This window comes from Parasteatoda tepidariorum, chromosome 8, assembly GCF_982258835.1.
Source record: "Parasteatoda tepidariorum strain Cologne lab strain chromosome 8, Ptep-v5.0, whole genome shotgun sequence".
Taxonomy (NCBI): domain Eukaryota; kingdom Metazoa; phylum Arthropoda; class Arachnida; order Araneae; family Theridiidae; genus Parasteatoda; species Parasteatoda tepidariorum.
The window spans coordinates 54,813,930-54,839,691 of record NC_141762.1 but is presented as its reverse complement, the minus strand read 5'-3'; the positions used below and the strand labels follow the sequence as shown (position 1 = coordinate 54,839,691).

General features: G+C 29.6%; 1 protein-coding gene across 4 annotated transcripts in view; it reads left to right on the top strand.

The window, feature by feature from the left end:
• Positions 1-25,762, top strand: part of LOC107439128 (sodium/potassium/calcium exchanger Nckx30C) — a 247,483-nt gene that overhangs the window by 121,513 nt on the left and 100,208 nt on the right. The window lies entirely within an intron of this gene.

Sequence of the window (25,762 nt, the reverse complement as noted above, 5' to 3'; positions counted from 1 at the left end):
TGCAGTACGAAATATATATTACGCATACAAACATATTTCATCTGTACAAATTTATGCAACAGAAACCGTGTATGTAATAGTTAAAGTGAAGAAATAATACATTCTACAGATAATCCAGGAAATGTGAGCTTTAACTGAAGTTATTCAATTAAAGTCCTGAAAACTGTTTCATTTCCTAAACTGTCTTGATCTTCTTGAAAACTATAAAGTGAAAATAAGATCTTTACTGGAATAAAAGCATAGTTTCTGTGCGCTTAATCTAACAAATGCATCTAAAAATGAAATTAATAAAATTAAACTATCAATAAAGAAATTGATAGAATCAATCATAAATCAAGTAAGGAACTGAATCACAACGAATAAAATGATGTGAAGTAATATTTCAATTATGTAAATTAACTTAATAATACTTATTTATTTTTCGATATCTAAAGAAAAAAGTTAATGTGTAATCAATCATCTGCTTTTTATGAGAAAGAAAATGCGTGAAACAAACATTTGAATTTTAAGCGTACAGAAACGTAACGTACAAAAACTGGCTAACTGTAAAGGCGAACAGAAACGTAAATAAGATCATTATGTTTCTGTACACTTAAGCTAACCCGATGTACCTAAGCAATTACATTAATGAAAACAAACAATCAATAAAATAGTTGATAGACTCAATCATCAATTAAGTAAAAACGTATAATCCAAAGAATAAAATGTTTAAATTAATATTGTAACTAAGGAAATTAACATCATGTTATCTATTTATTTTTCGATATCTAAGGAATCGAGTTAATGCTATCAAACACTTGCTTTTTGAGGGAAAGGAAATGCGTGAAACATACGGATTAATTTTAATTTTAAGGATGAGAAAACCGCTACTATACACATTACCTATTGTTAAATTGGCAAACATTTGATTCTGCACTTTAATGGATTACGGTTGTTTATTTGCAGATAAGCTAGGTAATGTGTACAATACCGGCTTTCAAGCTTTAGCGGCAATATACATATACTGACCATATTTTTTTTCCTCAGTGTTCTAAGTAAATTTATCGCGTAAACATATAAATAAACATATATTTTTATTTTTCAATTTTTTAAACTGAATTTTATTTAAAAGTTGATAAAAGAAATTTGCGATGATTTTTGGATTTAGAATGATTAATGTAAAACTTTATTCTGAATTGGAGGCATTTGTTAATAGTGGATATAATAATTAATTAATTTTTCAGTTAATTTACTTGTTTTTTAGATGCGTTATCCGTTATGAGTGTTGCCCGGCACTTGATGTCCGGTAAAATAGTTGGGTTCGGGTACCCGGTATCAGGTAAGAAAATTCTTTTTCCGGGTTCGGGCAATGGAAACCTAAACGGGTAAGCCGAATGTGAAGTAAAGCCTTGATTGCAATTTACCTCATTTTTAACAGTGGTGCTGTTAATATATTCTTGGTGTTATATTTTAATTGTTATGATATAATAAACTTTATCATTTGAATCTATTGACATTATTTTGATAATACATTAGTTTTGAGCACAGTACTAAACCATGGATGGAGGATATTTTGTTTTCTTTGATAGTCTTCATCAGGATTTCATTGTATAAGGGAAAATCTCACCAGAATCAAAAGAGTTATTAACTTTTGGGGATTACATCCATCAATCCTTTAGAGGGTTGACGAGTATTAGCGAGCAGGAGGATGAAATCTCATTGGATAAGTAATAGTTCATATGTTTGGTCAACGTATGGCTTGCATTAATCATCCATAGAATAAATTGTATGAAATACAGGTTATTTTACTATTCAACACTTCTGGACTATTTTGATGTCACAATTGCATTAATAAGTCACTCATCATTCATAATTCATACTTTTACGTGCTTTTAAGACTGATAAGAGTAGGTGTTTCACTCCCTCTCACGCCTAACCACAACAATTGCTTTGCAATAATTTTTGTTTTTTGAACAGATGTTTGCATCAGAAATTAATTTTTATTTGATTTTATATAGTTTTTTACTAATATTTTGGCATTTTGTTAAGGTTACCATTTAAATTTCATTCACAAACTTGTTTCAGAAATTTCTATTTTATCTTTGGTTACCTTAAAAAGTCGTTAACAATTTTTGTCAGCTAGATTATTTCGCAATAGAGCGGAAAGAGCATGCGTAATATCGCTGTAGAATTTTAATTAGTTATTTTGTATTCATTATTCTATACGCATATTGTAGCATGACTGACTGAAGCATAATTCGTCGTGATTTATTAATTCAAAGTTTAGTCTCATGATTTATTTCAATAAAATTATTGAATTAAGATTGGTTAAAATGGAGTTATAGTGTTTGAAATTCTTTCACATTGTGTAGTTATGCGGGAGCATAAAATTTTCTAATCAATTCCATGTCTTTTATCTTAGATTTTAGTTCTATTATTCGTGAAAACTGTTTTTGTCAAATTTTTATTTACTCTTGTCGTCTTGTTTATTTCATTTTGTGACTTGATAAAACTTAAATTAAACAGAGAAAAGAAAAATTCTACATTCTTAACACTTTTCCGTATTTAATCTTTTATTAGTTTAAAAAGATTGTTGGTGCACGTCATCCATATAAATATGCATTTCTTTCAACATAAAAATAAACATAAGAATACGAAAAATGGTGAGATATAAAAATTAACTAAGAAAGGAAACGTAATAAAAAGAAATAAAACGTAATTTGCTTAAAATATACTTTTTTGTCGATTGAAACTCAGCATCATGCATCAGCATAAAGAACTAACATGTAAACAATTCGTAAAACTGAAATAAAGCAAATAACGAAGCGATTACAAGGAACTTCATTAATTCAATTAAAAATAATAAAGAAAAACTCACCAACCTAACTGACTCATGCACGATGAACTGAACAATCTAATTAGTAGTTGAGCGCATTGCCGTAATGGAGCGCTAAATACATTATGACATAGTGTTGTCATTTTGTCGCGAAACAATAAAAAAAAAAACTCGTTGTCATTTTATATAATTTAACATTTGAGTAAAATATTTTTTAGGTATTTCTCTGTGGTCAAAAATAACATAAAATATGAATAAATAATGTAAATGCAATTAGTTGCTGCCAGTTATAGGTCATAACATTTATATTGATTTTTTTCGAAACCATAAGCTTCTTAAGAGAGATAACAACCGTTAGGAATTTGAACTAATATGTAATATAGGGTTATCGTAATAGATCACTCGCTCCCGTGAAAATGACGGAGTGAGGTTTCGTCCTCTATTTCTCGCTCCCGTGATATTCCCGGGCTGGAGTGTACAGTAGTAACATGCCAATAAGAGTAGAACTATGATTCATTTCTTTTGCCCGGAAAACATTTTATTACTCATTTTACACACCAGATGGTAGTACCAGGATATTGTAGAAGGTAATTGTAGATAGTTAGTTTATTTTAAATTAGATTGCAGCACTAATCAAATACGTGTATAATATGCGTGCATAAAAAAATAGGCACCTTTACAGCAGTTTTCTTGAAAATTAGCAACCGATCGTTAAGGGGTTAACAAGTAAATTTTACTTCTCAGTTATTACTTTTTATAGTATCATACTTTTTATACTCCAAACTTAACTTTTTTTTCAAGTACAGTTGATTATTTTTCATATCCAAGTAACCGGTTATTTTGTTTCAAATAACATATTAACATATTGTTTTAACATAAAATTATTATAATTTTATATTTTATAAACAAAATTATCTTTCTTTTGTAAAGTATCGAGTTTTAATGAAAAAAAAAAGCAAAGATGAATGAGATGCCAGCATTGCGTTAGGCAAGCGGAGCGTGCCGGGACGGATTTTTCTAGCTCTATAACTTTTCCAAAATACATGCTGTCAGTAACACTTTTTGGCTATTGCTCCAAGTAGAAAAAAAAATCTGAGTCTTGCTGATGTTTTGAGCTATTTCTTATAATTTTTTCTTTTGTATAAATAAAATTTTCTTTATTTTATGCTAACTGTTATAATTAAATATAATATTGCTTGGTAGGTAAAAAATATATTTAACAGAAAAAATTGCGTGTCAAATAAAAAAAAATAAAAAATGAATTATTAAAAAATGCAAAATTTTTTAAACATCATTTGTCTTGAAAAAATTTGTTTTCTATCTCCACTCTCAATGTATAGAAAACGATTCTTTAAAACAATTTTTAGCAAATATATTCTTATATTTATTATGTGGCAGACGACTTTTTCTTCACATTGATTTTGTCTGACATTTGCCGTTTTTAGAGCTCTTGGTTGCGTAACAGGGTTCTATAAAAGAGTAAAAAAAAGTTGTTTTTTGTTCTAATTAAATAGTTAAATTTATAAATCCTTGTACGGAATTAAAAAATTAACTGCATTAAAATGGAACAAGAAGTTTTGTGCTTACATTGTAATAGTTAAAATCAGACGAAACTGAAGTTTCGCAACCAACCTCAAAATTTAAAAACTGCATTTAATATATCTGACACAGATATACCTACTCAAATGTTAAAGTCTAAAAAAGAAATATATGCGTTTTTGTCGATGAGAGTTAAATTGTCAACAGTCAGGACCAAACGAAAAAGCTTAACTATCAGTTAGAATGATTAATTGATGAGTTATCATTCTTTTCTATTAATTTCAATTGAATTTTTAAAGTTCTTTGTAATCGTTTGGTTATTCATTTGTATTTTTTTTATTTATTGCAAAATTTATTATATGAGGGATTGAAATAAACAACAGTAAATAAAATACGACAGAAATACTTTTTACTTATTATAGAACTAAAATGCAAAAATAAAAGTTTGGGGTTTATTAGAAAATTTTATGTTTCCACATAAATGCAATATATGAAAATATTTCGAAACACTTATATGATACCCACCTTATTCAAAAAAAAATTGTGAAATGAAGCTTAATAATATTTCACAAATAATTATGATTCATTCAGTCATGCTTCAAATACAATATACTGAAGTAAATAAAAATATGGCATGGAACATAATATGATGCTTAAGCTATATATATATATATATATATATATATATATATATATATATATATATATATATATATATATATATATATATATATATATATATATATATATATATATATATATATATATATATATATATATATATATATATATATATATATATATATATATATATATATGTATATATATACTGTACAAATTTTCATTCCAAAATTTGGTGAAATAAGCGATACAGCCTGTTCATCCAATGTCTAACGTCTATTTTAATAGTCCAGGAACACAAACTGGAGACTGCAGGAAACTAGAAACTCTTCATGAGTTGAAGGGAATGGAGAAAATATTGTAGTGTCAACGCTTGGACTCGAACCCCTGATCTGATGGTCATGAGATTGAAAAATTAGCCCTTTCTGCCATAAGTACCCACCTGCAAGGAACTAAGTGACTTCATCAGGTGGGCATAATTAATGCGATGAAGGACATTCTATTTACCTTTTGTTTCAATTTTCTAAATCCGATATCTCAGCGCAACATATTCTTGTTTGCATTGATAACTGATGCTTAAGCTATACTTCAGATGATCTATCGAAGAAATCCTCTATTGAAGTACAATGGTTAAAAAACAGTTGCTTTTAATAAAAACGAAATTTTTACTAAAGCAAAATTTGGATACAGATGCTTTTTTTCAAATAAAAAAACACACAAACTGTTTTTTCAAAACTTCTTATATTAACTTGAGATGAAGTTGTGATAAATATTTCCTCTTTTAAGAGGCTTGATGGCTCAGTAGTTAAAGGCACTTTGTTGTCATTAAAAAGAACAGGTCCTCAGTGGCGGTTTGAAGTTCACCCAGCTTCAGATTCATGGGTACCAGAATTTCTTCTAAGTAAAGGCGCCATTGTGAGCAATGCAGACCACATTGCTAAAATCATGCCATATTGGTCATATAATTGTGGAGCCTTAACTGTTACGAACTATGATGCCTCTGTCCAACAAGTTGCTGTTGCGAAAATGCTTTACTTTTCTTTTACTGGCTCTTTTTGAGACGCTGGGGCTCAGTGGTTAAACCAGTAAGCTATCACTGTGAAGAACCGAGTTATATCCCCGATGGCGGCTCAAGCCCTCCCAGCTTCAGGTTGGTTATACCAGCTTAACTAGAAAGTAAAGTGTACAATGTTGACCACACTGTACACTGCCAGAATAATGCAGTTATTCTTGAAATGATCAAGTATTAAACTCCATGTCCCCACCTATTCAGCAACTAGTAATAGTGGGAGTGCTCTATTTTACTTTTGCAGTCTTTTTCCTAATTATCTTTTGAGCCAAGCTTCCCCTCCTCAGAATGTAAAATTCGATGGAATTTTTTTTTATTGGTTGTTATTATAAAAAATTTACTTGCTACTAATTTGTTTTCTTATTTGGTGATAGTTTTCTACTGAATGGTTTTCTATGTTTGATTAAGAATTTTAAAGCTTAAAAAGAAAAAAAAAGAACAATATAAATTTTTTTATTTCAATATGATAAAGCGTATCTTATCGTAAGCATTCCTTATTTTATTGTAAGCATTCTTTATTTTGCGTTTTTTAGTTTATAAATAATGAATTTTTTTTTTATTGAAACTTTGAATTTTTGATAATATTTGTTATCAAAAAACCTCTTTTTACAAAATGAAATGATATAACATTATGTGTTTCTGAGTACTTTTTGCAGATTTTACTGTTTATTTATTTTTTATTTTAATTTTATAACCGTCGTTGAATAGCCGACCCAATTTTTTGGGTTTACGACTACTAATGCTCAACTCCCTAACCATGTAATTTTATTTTAACGTTTGCAGTAATATGATTCAGAAAAGTATGAAATGTAAAGTTTAAATAGACTTTTCATATTAGATCATTAAAGTTAGCAGAGCGATTTCGCATGCATTAGGTTTTAACTCTAATAATTAGATAAGACACATATTTTTTTCTGATATATTTAAAAATATTTTTCTAATGTCTTTTGGATGTTCCTTCTCCAAAAAAAAAAGAGATTCCGTTTTGTTTTCGCTTGCATAAGGAAGAAAATCAAACATTTTTCTTTTTTAAATTTAATAAACTACTATAAAGAAAGATCATTACCGTGCTACACTGAATAAATCTCCAGTGCAACTGATGAACGTGCTGTTCAGCTACAACTAGCAGTCATTTGTCTCAAATAATAACGCCCCCATAGGTCGTTGAGTTCGCGAAAGAACGATGTACAATATTTTTTTAAATTGTGGCTAAATTTTTAGTGCTGCATGAAGCAATTTGGGCTTTAATTTTTAAATTCGCTAAGAATCTTTTACTTTTTAGATATGAATGCTTTCTCTGTAAAATATAGCAACGCATTTAGGATTTGAGATGTGATTTTTTAAAAAGAATAATGAAGGCTTTTGTTTTCATAGAAACGTGAGAAAAATTTTAAAAAATGATAGAGACTCTTAAGAAATTAGTTTGTACCAGCAAAACCTGTATTTTTGTGAACATATATATTCTACAAAAATTTAAGCTGTTGATTTCGCAAGCAATGGCTGTCGAATATTGAATTTATTTATGAAGACGTAGTTGAACATTTTAAAGAACATTTTAGGAATTAAATACCCAAATTTGCTTAGCAATGCCTTTTTTGTATGAGTCATTCTTTGAAATGGTGTCATATACTTTGAGTTTGAGCTTTAATTTGGTATATATGTTGGAAATATGTATATTCTTAGCGAAAATGGCACAATTGGGTATTAAGTTTTTTTCACCCTTGAAAGCTAACGTGAAAAAAAATGTTACATTATGAGTTACGCTTTAAAAACTAAATATTTAAAAAAAAATTTCTAGTGAGAGTCATTTTGTAAAATGGCAGTGTATGCCTTAAGTTTTAACCTCGATTCTTTTTTCCGAATTAGCTGTCTCATATTTTTTTAAAAATGAAAACGTGAATTAACTTCAATCGTTACGAGCGAATGTAATTTCACTTATAACTAAGCTAAATATATAATTTAAAGTACCAAATATGCATATGATTTTAGTGACTAATTATGAATAATTCTATTGATCTAAGTATTAAAATATATATTCCAAACATACAATAATTCTTAGGAAGAAAGATTTGAATGCCAGGCAAGTCAATATGTTTGATACGTTTATATATTAGATTAAGTTAATGTAAAATATCTATATACATATTTCTCTTACACGGCGACAAAAAAAGCCTCATTACAACTCCCCGAATGGCAACGCTAGAAAATCGACCAATGATTACCGCTAAAAATCTAGCTGAGGTGGCTCAACATATAGCGCTTTTAAAAACGGAAACTGAAATAACCAGTGATCTCTTCCGAAATTCACCCTATCAGCTGCGGCAATCTCATACTATTAGGCTAGGCAGAAGTGAGTAGTCTTTGTCGATAGATCCTACTTTAGTATTTTGTCGAAAGCGCTTTTTTCACGAATTTATATATTACGAATTTATTTGACGATTTTTGATTTATATCCCGAATTTATTTTGGAAATTCACTTATTTCAATTTTTAATAGACTTAATTATAACCAAAATTTTAGCCTTTTTAAAGAGATATCAGTTTTAGAAATTTTATCTTAAGATTTTATACTATAGCACATTTCTAATAGGTTTAACGAATTACATGTCATTTATTTGAATTGAAATTTATTTTAATGACTTAATATTTACTAAAAAGATGTTATTTTTAAAAAAAAAAAAAAAAGAAGTTGTTATATGGATTTGAATGATTGTTTTGAATTTTTAGAATTTTGTGCATTTGCAATGTACCTAAGTTAGTAGCGAGCGAAGCGAGCTTGGTTTGCGAAGCAAACCATATAAGATTGCGCAGCAATTTTCGGGGGTTGTCGAGCGTTAGCGAGCAGGTGGCGCAGCCCACTAGTAAGTTATTGTTGATTTTTGTATGCATACTGGATTAAATATGGGAGTGAAATACAAAATAATACCTTTGACATAAATAAAGCAAAATAATAAGGAAATTATTTTCTCCTGTTTATAACCATGTTTAATATGATACTAATCAACAATATTCATTAAGAAACTTTTTTTACAGCCAATTTGCATGTTGAACATCCATATTTGTTTATGTGGCTAAGAAAAACTTGTTTAAGCAAGGTTGAATTGTAACAGTTTGAATACAGCATGGAACAGTTAAATTGATCATCTAGTTTAGCCTTAGTTTATGTTGAACAGTTTTGTTACATCCACGAGGGACAAATTTTTAAGACGATGTCAATTACAGAGTTAATTGAAGTCATATCCTCAATGCTTAAACTAATGTGATACGATTGGGCACCTGTAAGTGACGTCATGCGTGTGTATCGAACTTGATTAGCTAGAGAGGTTGTCTGTTTGACATCTCCGTTTCGAAACAATCGGGTACCAGAAAGCAACGTCACGCGTGGGTGTTCAACCTGATTAGCTGCTGTATCATAGCGTTTGTTTATGTCAGCAACTCCATTCCATTCTATGTTGTTTATACATAACCAGCTGTGTTCTTTTTCTTCTCGAGTTGCTTGTACCCAATTTCCTATGAACAAATATTTAATGGAAAATGTTTTAATTATTTCAAACTAAAACAAAAATTTGAATAAATTATTTGGAGAAAAGGAAAATTTACGAATCTGGGCTCAAAGATAAATAAATAAAAGGCTATTGATTGCTTTTATTTACAATTATGATTGTTTAAACTAACTGCAATAAAGCGAGAGTTCTGAATAAACAAACATAAAACTTTGTTCGAAAAGCAATTGGAACGATTTTAGACACGCGTTCGCGAAATCGGTATATAACTACAGTCTGCACAATATGATCCCTTGCAGCTTTCTGTTTAGCAATATCTATTGTTGGAGCTGTAACGATCGCCAAAATGCCTCGCTAACTGGCGATTAAATGGTATCCGCTCGCAAACTTGATTACGATGTTTACCCCAAGTAACTTAAGTTTCAGCGTCAGAAAGCTATTAGCGAGATTCTGTCATCCATTGTAAGTATGGCATTCAGAGTAGGCACAATCGACTTAGATTATTGCCAAACTATTAGAAGCAATCTTAAAATATCCCTGAGTGCTTGGCTCGTTAGAGAATTTACTTAGTCAAGTAAAATATTTTCTAGCAGGGTGGATTTAATTTCAAAAAGAAAATGCTGCGGATTCCAAGAAAGGAAGTTTACTTGAAATGGATTCCAAAATTAAATTACATCTGATAGATTTGCATTTAATATGTATTTATGGTTTTCACTGGCGTTTTCAGAATATAGTGAACTTAGTTTTATTTTCGAAACTAAAAATAAGGAAACATCCATTATTAAATATAATTAGGATTTAAGTTTTTAAAAGAAATAGAACTTGTAAATTATTCCTAAAAAGGGACTTAGAAGTATTTTCTCATTATTTTGAAAATAATTAGCGTTTACTCATGGTGAAATTAAATTAAAAAACAATAAAAATATACTAAAATATTTATAAATAAAATATTCTCAATAGTTTTCCTAAATGCAATAAAATGTGTTGACGGAGGCTGGCTAAAGAAATATTTCGCCGAAAGCTGAAAATTTTGAAAATCAATGCAAAGCGTAATACCAAATAACATTGAATTAATTTAACCGAAATCTACCTAACGTGGAATCGGAAAATTATAGAAAACTGTCAAATGCATGGAATGTTTTCTAAGACCGAGGCATTTGCCTAATTTGTGCAATAATCTTTTATTTATTTTTACACAAAAGCTTATTTATTTATTTATTCGGAGCACTGTTGAATACAGTTTAGCTGTTCAATTCAAGATTTCTGCAATTTTTTGTAATTTAACAATGTGTATGTAATTTAAAGAAAGAGAAAATACTGTCCATTGTACAGACTGGCAATGTTCCACCGAACACTGTGTTGCAAAAAGAAAGGGAAAAAAAGGCAAAATCAATTAAGGACTTCTGTTCCTGAATTACAATATTATTCACTATAAATTAAAGGATACGAATAGCAATCAAATGCATTTCTTATTTAAATATGTCTTTTCAATACTACATACCATAGAGTTTTTCTCTTCATGTTTTATAAGATTATTTAATTATTTTAATATATTGGTATCTTAATCAATGTTAATAAAATTGTGCGCTTGAGTAAGACAGAAAACTGCTTAAAACAAAATTTTTGTTCAATTTGTTTGATTTCGCACCTTAGCGAGAGTTAGTAATATGTACCATTATTGTCGACACTCGTTTAAAAAGAAAATTTTTGCTGCTTATATTACAATCCATTGCTAATATACTTACAACTTTTTATTGTATTAACAAAAAAATATTATTAAATTATAAGGTGACTGTCCATATTATTATATTTAGTTTTAACTGAGAATTCTGATCTACTGATTATTCTGATATCTGATTATTATGATCTTAATTGATATCTGATTATTCTGATCTAATCTCAAATATGATTATTCTGATCTTCATAAACTAAAAATTGATATAACGCCGAAAATGGGGTTTTCTCGTGTGTGGCGTTTTACCATTTTTAATTTTCTTTTCTTGTTTGAGCAATTGGGTGTCAGTTGCATGTTTTGCAGTTTTCCAACGACCTTCTCTTGTTTTTTTTCCTCATAAAGTTCCATCTGCTCAATTGAGGAAAAGTTTAACTTTGTGCAACATGTTAAAGCTAAACAACGTGAAAAATTATATACAATGCAAGATAAATGGACATTTTATGATTTTGGCTCCATTATAATGAACCTTCTTCAGTGTTGAAAACAGAATGAAAGAAAGAAACACAGATAGGCTGATGAAATTATAACTAAGTTATAGATATTTAAAAGAAGAGTCGACTGACTGTTGAAAACTGAATGAAGAAAGAAACACAGATAGGCTGATGAAATTATAACTAAGTTACAGATATTTAAAAGAAGAATCGACTGACTGTTGAAAACTGAATGAGGAAAGAAACACAGATAGGCTGATGAAATTATAATTAAGTTATAGATATTTAAAAGAAGAGTTGACTGATAAGGTAGAAGAAACAAGCTTATCAAAGACATTTAAATAGGAAGAAATGGATGTGATGAGGAAGAACTCCAGGTGTTGTAGGATTCAGAAATTTAATGGAAAAAAATCCAAACATTAGGAAGGAATGGGAAACTAGAAGACTTACAGCATCTTGCAAAGCTGGACTTTTTATAATAGGTTCTTCTTCAAAAGTTATTCAACTCTCTTACATAGCCACTGACCAAGATCTCTCGGAATAATTTCATATTTTGAAAAATGTTGAAAATTTAGCTAATGTGATTTCAAGCATCCTATTATTTCTAAAATTTTGGAAATCTATTTTCCTTCAATTTCTATACCTAACAACATTAGGGGCTCTTATCTCTGTTCTTTATCTCCCTTTTCTTGTTTGATTATCTTGTTTCCTTTTTTTTTCTTTGACGTAACTTGTTTATGATTTTCTACTGGATCTCTGTGTTTCTTTTTTTAATACTGATTTGTGATACAGAAGAAGGCTCTTCATTTTAGAACCAAAGCTAAATAAACACTAGTTACGCAGCATTAAAGTTTCTTTTGCTTTGGCACCTTTACTGTGTTTGAAAAATGCTAGAATAAATTTTTCCTTCCCAGCCCAAATTAATGTAATTTTAAAATAAAGTAGGAATCCAGACAAAGACGGAGGTTGTGAATTGCTATATGGGTATTTCTCTGTTGGCTGTGTTTTTATAACATTACTATTACTTCGATAACAATAATACAGTTGGTATTAAAAGAACCAATATTCAATAACAATTAACCTCGAAACCAAGAGAAGCTACAGAATTGTCCGGAAAATTCCTTTATCGTCTGCTAATGAGAAGAGAAGAAGAAAAAGAGTTGAGAAAAATAAAGACGAACAAGAGTAAAAAAAGTATCGTCTGCGATAAAAGGGAAACAAATATTAGAAGACACGAACATATCTTTGGGACATTTGAAGGTCACTCTTTTGTATCTGTTCCGATACATTTGCTACTCTCAGCTCGGTTGCATGGAGATGATACACTTTCTTTCACTTTTGACCTAATTTTTTTTAAGCAATCCATTTTAGTACTTTGATGAAGGTTGAAAAAAATTGGCTGATGTTAAAGTAATAACCTATCAAGTCATGGAACATATTTTCGAGACTTTTAAGCAAATTCTTACTTATGGATAAAATATGCATAATGTTTTCAGGTTAGTTGAAATCAATATGTTTCATTTTCATTTTCTTAAAACTTTTTCCTCTGCTTTTTATTTACTATTTTTTAAAAAAAAATCTGTAGTTGATATACATTATTTGAGTGTTTTTTCCTTATGTATACGAAAAAAGATAGCGAAAACGTTTTTCTATAAAATTAAAATTAGCTTTCTCTTCTACGTTTGTGCCAAAAAGAATTACTTCGATAGAACACAAAAAGAATTTTTTAAAAAATAATTTTATGTGGCAATTTATTTATTATTCGTCGTTTGCAGGTTTTAAATGATTTTAAAATTTCAAAATCCAGGAATATTCGCAGAATCTCAGAGTGTTCTAAGTCGACCAGTGTATATTTCTAGAAGAAGGGATTCCTTTAGGTTTGACTATTTTAAAAAAGTAGTTTAATTTATTGAAAAATACCCAAATAAATAATAAATGTAAAACAAATCTCGTTAATTTAAGACGTATTTCAATACAATTATGTATTTTTATAAAGGAAATATATTTGCATGTGAACTTTGCCCTGTCAGACCTCTTAATCTTAAAATGATATTTTTAAAAAATAGAAATTATCGCTAATATTAACGTTAAATTAATACCACTATTGGTGTTTCTTCCAAAAACTGAAGAAGGCCGAATATTGATATACCCACAGTAGCCTGCCACTATGTGCCCATACTAGCCTCGTATAGTCATTTGTTCTTTTTCACTCATCATCTGTTAATTAAAAAAATGCAAATCAAAAGTGACAATTAAAATTTGTATTAAGCAAATTCAAGACACACAAATTAAGAAATTACTTTTCCCCTTAAAAGCTTTCTTTTTTTTAAAAAAAACTTGCTACCGAACACTGTTTGGAATTTCTCCAAAAAATGGTTAAATAACAATTTATTTAATATTTTGCATCAACATATTCAAACATCAAATTTTGCATTAACATAACAAAACAGCCAAATAAACATTAAAAAAAATGGTATTCTAACTGCTAACTGTAAGAAAAATTACTTATCGACAATTTCATCTTATATACCTAAACAACCAGGAATTTATTCGCACCAACTAGCCCAATATTATGAAGTTGCTTTGTCCATTGGAGCTCGGTACATACTACAGCCGTGAGGGTTAATCTGTCAATCTCATGACCGTCTTAACTAGGACTTTCTGCGGCTCTGGCAACCCCTTTTTATGGTTATGAATTTGCCTTGATATAGCTGAAGCAGTGTTTTGGAACTTCAGAGCTATATACTGTCTTATTAATTTATTATTGAATTATTTTCCATGTCCATTATACGTCAACCAACCAACTGAACAAGGGTTCGAATTCCAGCTTTGACATCACAATATTTCTTCCATTCTTTCAGCTTGTAAAGAGTTTCCAGCGTCCTGCGCTCCCCAATTGGTACCGCTGAACTATTGGAATGCAAAACTTTTATTCACGCATTGTAGACAGCATCACAGTGCCGTTTAACATAAAAAAGGATATTATTTCTCCTCTCTCACATTAGATAGCACTGCTAGATAAGCTAAGTCCCATTGCAAGGTTTATTTGACAAAATACAACTCAAACACAACCTAACGTCAATGTTAATTAACTAGCTAGATGCCTAACTCAAATGCTCAGATACATTTCATTTTCACGTTTTTGAAACTATGTTAGCTGTAAATGGTTACAATGCCGTAAACTTCTTTATTTATGACTTTTTAACCATACCAGTTGCAAATTGCTTCAAAACCGTAAAGGAAATATTCTTAACCGTAAACTTTACGGTTAATCGGAAAGACAGATTGCTGCCGGTAGTTTTAGACTGAAAATTCTAACAGTGAACAATCTAGTGTTCCGTTTTGTAACTAACTACATGTGAAAGTTTAACACAGTTTTGAGAATCTGCCAAAATTTACAAGGAAGCTTTCAGTGATAAACAACAGAAATATTTACTTTACCAACACTAGTTTTATGTCCACTACCCTATTCCTTCTTATGTCAGAACGAAAAGTAACGTCACATTGCATTGTGTGTTTTCTTTAAATAAACATCTTAAACGAGTTCCTAACTTCCATGAAATATTTCATCTCTTTATCATTAACTCAACGCTACTGCGGGAGGGGCAAACAGTTTTAATCCCAAAAATGCCTACTAACTCATCATAGCTGAAATTATTTTCTCCTAGCCACCTATGAAATAAGCGTATTCTACATTCCTTTATCCCCATGTATATAGCAGTTAGCTTGAAAAGCTAACACCACGATGCACAATTTCAATGGTGGCAGAACCGAATAACAGAGGTAATTAGTTTTCCAGGCAGAGTGTGGGGGAGTGCAGGGATTGGAGTAACTCCAATTATCATGTGAATAGAGGAATGAAGTGACTGTTGACGTGAAATACTCCAGAGGAGGACGGTGACGGGAATTAACCGTTCATTGCCTAACTTGGCTCTAAACGAAATTGATATAGTAATGAACTCTCATTAGCGATAAAAAAGTAAACAAGGGAGATGCGTTTTATGTACTGATATTTACGCTTATTTTTTAGTTAAGAATAATTATTTCTAAATTTATTTCTTTAATGTCATTAATTATCACTTTAGTGCCATGCATTTTTTGGCGAAAAACTTTCTACTAAAATATTCGAATAATTATTTGTAGTCCATACATTTGCTGTTGTATAACGCGTTAAATATATCATCTGTAAGTTCAAAATAGTGATTTGAGTTTATTGAGGCGTTTGTTGAAAGAACAAGTTGAGCAAAGCCTTGAAATCCCATACATTTTTCTAAGATTGTGAAAATATTGTGGCCTGCTATAATATAAAATTTTAATGTATTTTATGAAGATTTTTAGTAGAAAAGTTTTCAAAGTAAATTTGTAATAGTGGTTACATAATCGAGCAAAAAATGGAACAGAATATGTAGTGCCTTCTCAACCCATTTTCAGTGATATACAGAATTCACACAGAAAATAAGTTTTACGTCTTCCTGTCGTAATTGAACTGTAGAATGTCGATACTTTTTACTTTAAAATCCAAGTTTTACGGAAGAAAAAAAAAACTGATATACTTCAATTCTTACAGTAATATTTATTGTACGATTACTGAATCATTGTAGTTATATAATTATTACTGTAAAATATATGGAATAAAAGTTTACAGTAAAACCGGATTACATGGTAAAATTAATTTTGCGGATGATGCACCTAATGTGCTGGTACTTTTTACCATAATCTGATCCGGAATTTTTTACATAGTTGGCCGACATTTTCAGCAACACTGTTTTCAAGCACTGAATGGTTGCTGGAAGAGAGTCTTGTCCAGAGTGTCCCAGATATGTTAGGGGGACCGGAAAGTAATGTCGTTTCGGCGCATTAAATATTCGTTAGTCTTAAAATCCAAGTAATTTTTTTCGATCCATTTCGATTCCTTTTTGATCTGGCATTGAAAGACTATTGCTAACGAGGTTACATAATTTATTTACAATAATGTAAATGTTATTGCTATATTTACATAAAATACAGATAACAAATACCAAACGCACCGAAATGACATTACTTTTCGGTCCCCCTAATACTTTATTGGACTGAAGTTTAGTATTCTGAATGGTCGATCCATTCGGCGAGTATATCTTCTCTTTCCAGAAAATCGTTGAATTCCATATGGCTGCGCCTTGTTGTCCTTTTGGATGAAATCAGAGCCAACCATACCCCTAAAAAGGGAATATAGTGATTCAAGATTTATTTTTTTTAACGGCTAGCATTGATATAATTCCTATTCTCACTATAGTTCCAATATGTCATCAATATTCTCACATCAGGCTTAGTGCCACTTTCAAAGATATTGGTAGGATGTGTGCCCACCTATCCTATTAGAAGCCTATTTAGATCATCACGGACTTCGCTTTCTACTTTCCTATGTTTGAGAAATAAACAATATAGTAGTGAAAGTTTGACAGTTCAGGTGCATGGTCGCATGACTTCCCGTGGGTTTTAAGCTAGCATTGTGTCTGGTATGAGCGAAGAGTTTTGTTCTTGGTGCATTTTAAAGCATGGTAACCCATGCCCTAAAGAACTGATCTTTTTGAGAGATTATTGGAAGGAGAAATATTCAATGGATGGATTGAGGAGCTGGATCTTAAGACTTGAACTCGATAGGCAATGTTTTGGATACTCTAGGAAAGGTAGATGTACTTACCGTCAGAAAACAATATTGCTAAACGACTGTAACTAAATGCTATATGGGCACCTACGTTGTCTTATTTATTGCATTAAGTAACTGTATAAGGTCTTTATATCATTATCCTTTAAAAAAAAAGTTGCGAATGAGTCAAATACTCCTTTACCCTTTTTTATGTTCGATTCTGCAACTAATGTTTTATATATTTCAACTCGGAGGAGTGTTATACATGATAATGCGCATCTTATGTAACCTTCCAATGGTTTCGATTGGATTATATTATCTCCTAAACAAATTTCATTTAAATCTATCCCCACTGTAACAAATTGTGCATCGGAAATTTCGGTGCACGATCTGTAAAATCTATTTTACTTCAAAATTCATTTTTACCGTAAAATATTATACCATAATTTTTACAGTAATATTCACTTAATTAGAATGATTAAGTGATTTTACGGTAATTATTGCTGTAAAAAGTACAGTATATCATATATTTTGTTCCGTAAAATGTTCAGGTAAAAATGCATTTACCGCAATTACTTTTTCATCGTAATTTGATCCAGAATTTTTTACAGTGGAATCTGAAAATTCCCTTCATTTTAAACTTTAGTGAGTTATGGCGTGAGACACAATTTATCAAAAACTTTTCGCATGTAAGATGATCGTATAAACGGAAAAATCAATAAAAAAATTTTATGTAAAAAAAGTAGAAAAGTTTTTGAAACTTTAAAACATAATGGTGTTAAAAATTTTAATATTCTGTTTTTTGGGACTTCGTTATTTCGTTTTCAAGACTTTTTAATTTCAATAATTTAAACATTAGTTATTTATGCAAAACTGAAAGTAACATACTTTTATTTGATTTCTAGTGTTTAAATTGGTATAGTTTTAATTAAAAATATTTAATATTTACCTGCCAAATATAAAACAAATACCGTATTTTATGATTAAATTTCGCATTTCTACTTAATTCATTTAAATGATACTTCAATTATAAATTATAAATAAATACTCGTACAAACTCAATAAGAAATTTTTACAAAAAGCTTAGGTTCATAGAGTATTGGATTTATGAAAATAATTTTTCATTTATGTTTTTTGGCCGAATAGTTTGCTTGGAATAGAAATATAAAATATGCGCATTCATTATAAAATTTAATTAAATTTAAATATAAAGTTGCAGAGATAGATAAGCAACATTACGGATTTTTAAACTACAGCACAAAACCCCTTCGCTAAATTAAACTGATATCCCTTTAAAAATAATAAATTATGCTAGTTATTTTGCTAAAATAGTGAGTTAATTTCAATTCTATAATTCAATAACTTAAATTCATTATTCTTGACCTTTCAACTAAAGGATTTTATGCAGAAGATCTATTAATATGTTCACGCTAAGCGCATTTTTCTGCAAATTAAAACAGAATCGTAAAAATAACATCGTTGTTTCGATTTTCTTGAAAACTAATTTGCTTTTCGTTCAAAATGAAATTAAGATTTTTGAAGTCATTTTGGGGAAGAGTAATTTGGATGAAAAGAATAAGACGAATCTTTACTTAGGCAGATAATAGAGCACATTTGCTCGTGTCAACGTACCGTTAAACTGATCGATTTAGTTCAGTTTTCTTATCCCATCCAATCAAATACAACCTTTATCTTACCTCATCCAATCAAATCAAAGCTCTTTCTTTTAACTATTACTAGTCCTGGCAGAAATCCAAAGAAAAAAAAGGAGTGGAAGTGAATATCAGCCTTGAAAATGAAATAAAAAGAGGTCTAAGATTGCTTTCTAAGAGATTTCTTCTTCAGCCTTTGTTTAAAAGTCAACCTCAAGTTAGTTTTACATTTTAGATCAATACTTATGTAAGGAGAAGGCTATAGAATACGAAACATTCTGTAATTTATTCATAATCACACAGAAACCGTAAAATATTATTTGCCCACGAACTGTATCTCAAAAGTGTTAAGATTTGTTCTTTTTCTAACATTCCCAAACGTTAAAATATAAGATATTGGGTAATGAGAAATTTATGTTTTCTGAAAAATACTTTCTTCGTCAAATTTAGTTTAATAAGGGACAAATTATTGCTATATATATAGCATAACGGAATATGTAAACGTATTTTGATACCTTTCTTTTTATCCAAGAACAAAAGTTCAGAGTTAAAAGCGGATTCTAACATTCTTCCATTTTTAGAAGCATTAGCGTTTTGCCTTCTTTTACTGTTACATTCTTTTTCTCGTTTTAAAATATTACTTTTAATAAAATAAAGTGAAGCACAAAAATACAGCATTTATTGGGAATAACTAAATCAAAAAGTTACGTAACAAAGTAAAGGTTATTTTTTCGCACGTTTTTATATGAATGCTATACTTTTCAACAGTTTTCTGATTATATTAAAGTAACAAGAAACAACTAATATTAAGAAACAATTAAGCTTAAAACAAAATATTTTTTTCGTAACTTAGCACTTATTATTATTTTTTTTGGAAGGCTTTCTTAGTCACACAAATTATTCGCTGCGAACCAGAAAAGACTACATCAACACGAGTATGAATCTGCATACTTAGATCAAGGCATTGAAAAATTTAAAATGGCGCATTTTGCTAACTTATTAACAGTACAAAAGTAGTCAACTTATTCACCAAAATTAAATTTGCATATTTCTAGGTATACAAGGATTTGTGCTAAACTTCATAAATCCTTGGCTATCTAAAGAAAGCAATGAAACTATCAGTATGTGGTTTATGGATAGTGGAAGGAAAATATTTGATGCATTTAAAGCGATGCATCATTAAAAAAGTAAATATGTCATAATGTAGAATATTTTTCACCAAAAATGGCGGCAACTACTCAACACCAAATTGGTGTGATAAAATACCATAGATAACTCTTGGTTTTTAATGCTTCACTACACTTAGAGAATGTTATTTTACACTGCGAAGTATAAAATAGCTAACACATTTTATCGCAGTCAATAATATTAAAATTCATAATTAGAGTAGGATGGAATAGGTATAAGAGTCTGCAGTTATTTTTACGATACAATATAAAGTAAAACTCATTAAATTAGTCAAAAAAATCATTAAATTACACTAACTCTTGAAATAAAATTAGTTTGTTAATCAAACAAAAGCGTAGAACACAAAGGATATTAAGAGACGATTTCGAAATAGGCTTAACAGCACCGAAGTGATAGAAATTATACATTATAAAATAATTTAATGCAGATCACAGAAACGTGGTAGTTCATGGGATTGAGTATAATGTGAATACAGTTATATACTTCCAATACAGTGAATACTTCCAATAATGTGAATCGGGTTCGAACTCTGCGGTTTATATCGGGTTCTGCATAAATGCAGAGTTTCGTCCAACTTGAGCTTCAATATTTAATGTAGAGTATCTTTATCTACTTTATCTCTTGCAGTATCTTTAAGTACTTTTTCGTAAATTGCCTAATTAGTTGATTTTCACATTTGTTAGAACCTATAATTGACATCTTTATTGCGTTTTCTGTGAATACAGTTTACAGAAGTAGTTAAGTTTTTCGATATCAATATCAATTGATGTCTAAAACGAGATGCAGTCGCATAAATTATATTTCCTGTATAATAATATTTAAGAATATTTACTTAAGCCATTGAATAAATAATCTGACGAAATTTAAATAATAGAAGCATGTCTGTGTTTATATATTGATTTTAAATATTGGTTTAAACATATTTCTTTATATAAATGGAATTTATAACTATTGTTTTATTCATATTCCTAAATATTTGTTTACTTCATGATTATAACATAGAAGAAATGGCATTACACATCCTAGTGCCGAATGAAAAATATTCTAGATAAATGTTTTGTCTTTACTTACCAGTTGCGGGAAAAAATCAGCACTTTCATATAAATTATGAAACACCCTGCGGTTATTTATTTGCTAAGAAACAATTACTCAGCCAGTTTCGTTAAAAATTTTGCCTAATAAAGCGAAACAGCTTTAATGACAAAAATACATGTTTGGTTAGCGAACAACACATTTAATGTATAATTCTAATTAATGGAATTAAGGCTTATAAGCGCCTCAAGCCTATCGATAATGCACGCTTTCCATTAATTTAATATGTTTTCTTGTTACTTTGAAACATTGACTTGAGTTGAGTAGTTTGGGTACTCTGATAAATATAAGTAAAAAAATAACACTTCCCTTTTAGAGAAAAGTGTGACAGATTAAAATTATTTGTTAGATTTAAGATAAAATACCTGTCATACTCTGTCACATTAAGGAAATATGAACATACCCTGCGGATTTGCTTTTAAACAGTAAGCAGACTGTACCCATGAAAAGCCTATAGCTAACTCTTGTAAAAACGTTTTTTTTTTTTTTTTTGGTGCTTATCTTAGAATATACGTAAACGAAACACATTTTCTGTACAAATGTCTAATAATTTTTATATGCATTCGTTTATTTGATAATTTCTCATTGAGCTCATTTGTATATTGTAAAATATTCCGGATCAAATAACGGTATCGGTAACGGTATCAATCGGCACTTTGATATTGACATCATCCGTAAAATTCATTTTACCGTAAAATATTATACTGTAATTTTTACAGAAATGTTTATTTAATTTGAGTGATTCAGTGATTTTATGGTAATTATTAACGCAAAAATTATGATATATCAAATTTTTGTTGAGTAACATGTTCCGGTAAAAATAGATTTTACGGTAAAACGTATCGGCACCCTCAGTGCTGGAACTTTTTACTCTAATTTTATTTAGAATTTTTTACAAATGAACATAAATTCATGTAGAAATAAACATAAATTCAGTTTTTTCTTAGTTAGTTATATATCAGTTATTTCAGATCTTCATATATAAAATTTATTGCCAATTCTTTGCAATCGGTAAATTTTTGAGAATCCCCCTCACCTTCCTATGAAAAAAAATCTTTCTTAAAAATCAAATTAATTTTAGATTATAAGCCAAACGAATTTTTTCTTCTGATCAATATCAATCTCAGAAATATTTAATCATAGCGTTTTCTAGGAAAAAAATACCCTATACAAATTAAATAAAATCAGCTGTTTTTTCTTATATATTTTAAAAATGGTTAATTTTTGAAGTAAACAAATTGTACTGTTTTAGACACGATAAAAAAATGTCTTTTTCAGAAAAGGAAATCTACAACACATCATAGGTATTTTCCCATACAAACTTCTATTAACCGTCATATATATCTAATAATTTTTCTCAGTTGGCAGATCGTAATAGCTTATACATCTTCGAAGGACTATTTTATGTCATCAGACTTCAGACTCATTGAACAGTAATGCATGAAATCCTGACCAAAAAAGAAAAGAATGAATACTGTTCTATCTAATCAACTACCCTTCATTGGGTTGCCTACAGTCTTCATTCCTTTTTTGACACTCGAATGCCTCGCACTGGATATGATAACATCAGAAATATTGATGGATGTCTGGCTACGACATTTTTTTCCCCTTTTATTTCTTCATGGATTTTCTTCCCGAAGGACGGGTGAAAGCTTTATGAACTGTGTTTGAAAAATATATGAACAATTTATTTGGGATAAACATTAAATTGTTAAAAAATAGTTTCTTTTCTTAAATTTATTTATTTTTAAACAAAAGATTTAACCGTTTGATCCAGATGGGACATCTGCGTCCCTTTTATATAGTTTTTCTTCTGACACTGCCGTAGCATGCAAAAATATATTTTGGGGATTTTCATTTATAAAAAAACAGTCTAATAGTTACTAAGTAAAATCTGTTAGATTATCGAAATTATATTTGTACTAAAATTTAAAACTCCCCCAAAATAAATAAATTGAATATTTTTTTCATTCAGATTCCAACATTTATCAACAATTGATTTTGTAAATTAAGGAAATTCCAATGATGAACAACTGTTTCTCTTAGATTTAAATAACTGCAAACAAGTGGAAATTTGTAAACTTATTATTTGGAAGGGAGTCGTGCATGGAAGATTTTACCTTTAACGCAGAAAAAAACACCGGTGTTTCATGCTGTCTTCAGTAACCATAAATTATAGCAATGGTAAATGTAATATTTTTCACTTATTTTGACCTAAATTAATGTAAAATAAAGAAAAAGTATGAGAAAAATGCTTAATAAAAATTCTGTGATTTGCAAATTGGCATAAAATCTTTCTATTGTCTTATACACTGTGAAAAACTGCAATGTAATATCTCTCCAAATTTATTCTTGGACTACCCTAAAAGTTGCGTGAAGAAACCCTTTTTTTCAAGTTAGCAGCAAATTCGACAACTCTACTATTCAAGTTAACTCTACGAACACTCGTCTTTACACCATAATATTTCGCTTTCTGGAAACTCCAATGTTAGAGCCATTTGAATTCATCTTTTATTGTTTCCAATCGATATGGAGTTGGCGAGTAGTTTTAGCTTTCTTCAATGTTGCTTTTGATTCATTGAAACTAAAGTTTGCTGCTAAAAGTATGTATGTATGTTTCCAGTTGTATAATAAGGATATTTATATTTCAATTCCATGTCTCTGTAAACTGCATTAAATAATTTAAAAATGTATAATTTCTATCAGCACCTGCTTTGTAAAAACTAGTTCAAATTCGTCTTCATATTCTCTCTAAAACGAGTATGTTTGACTTACAAATTCATTTTATTTTAAGAATTAGTGTACGCAAGTATATAACCTAAATTACTGATTCTTACTTTATATTGTCTCGTAAAAATAACTTTACTGATTCTCTTGTATATCATATCTTATTGCAATTATACATTTTAGTGTTACTAAGTAACAAACGTGGTGGTTGGGGGCGATTGCTTTACCTCAAGCAGTGTAAAAAATATTCTAGGGTTATCGTGGCACTAGGAACTATCATTTTGTCTTTTATGTAGCAGGACATCAGTTTGGTGTAATAAATGTCACCATTTTTGGTGTTCAGATACGCAGAAATGTTTTACTGTGTACACTGTAAAATATTTTAGGGTATCTCAATGTCAAAAGTGGTGTAGTTCGCTACACTACTTTTTAAAAGTTATGACGCATCATACATAACTTTTAGATCTAGGTGTTTCACTGCACCAAGAATTGTTTTCTTCACTATTTGGTGTGAAATAACCGACGCCATTTTAGTTACAAAGTAACTCTAAAATTCGTAATTACAGTAAGATAAGATAAACATAGGAATCAGCAAAGCTATTTTTCCTACATAATGTGAAGCAAAAAACATTAATTATATACACTATATATACGCTATATATAATATACACAAGAAAAATTTGTTTGTAAATTAAACATCCGCACAGCAGAGATAAAATATGAATTCTAACTAGGTTAAACAATTCCGGAGAGGATATAAGTTAAAACTTGTGAAATTATTTAATACAATCGACGGATTTACATAATTCTTCTTATCAGAATATAATCATCTTTATTATGTAACTAAAAACATACAAGCCCTTAAAAATAATTTACTTTCGATTCTGCGGGATGTTCAGAATTGGGCGTTGTAAAATAAAATCTTCCCGGGTTTGAATTGTAAAAAAAAAAAAAAAAAAAAAAATATTGATCTTCTGACGGTTTCCAGTCTGATCGTCTGGTAGTCATGGTGGTTTAAGGGATAGAGCTCCCCCCTTTTAATGAGGTGACCCGGGTTCGAATCCCAGGTTGATTCGCCTTCCGCATCCGGTTCGAACCCATCACAATACTGGCATAAAATATCCTCAGTGGTAGACGGATCTTGGGTTAGACTTCCTTGCCGTCTGCTTAACCGTGGGAGATTTTCGTGGTTTTCCTCTGCATGTAAAGCAAATGCAGTTTAGTTCAATCAAAAAGTTCTCCACGAAAGCAAAATTTCTCGGTGGTATGAATATTCAAACAATACTTAAATGTTATTCATGGATTTTATTATTCTGTATCGCTCTAAGATAAATAATTTGAAAATAGTTATGTTTTTAAAAAATAAGTTGATATAAAACCTTTAATTTTCTGCTGCTTTATTAAATTTATTTTGTTTAATCGTGAAATAATTCTTGGAATACTTATTTCGAAACAATTGCATTGGCAATTTTTTATTTCTTTCATTTCTCGCTGATGAAATCATAACCTTGACTTAAACTAGCAGATGTTACTTTAAAAAATGAAAAAAAAAAAAAAATACAAAAAATTATGCGGTTACTTTTGATTGATAAATAATCGATGTTTAGTTAGAAAAAATATACTTCATTAATTTTTTGCTGGTCAGTCTACCGATCTTTTAAAAAATGGTTTAATTTGAAATCCAAGAGTAATCACATGACCTTTTTTTATTTTCTATTTATTTTTTTCGTTTGCAACTCTGTTTTTTTTCCAAAAGTGTTTTGTT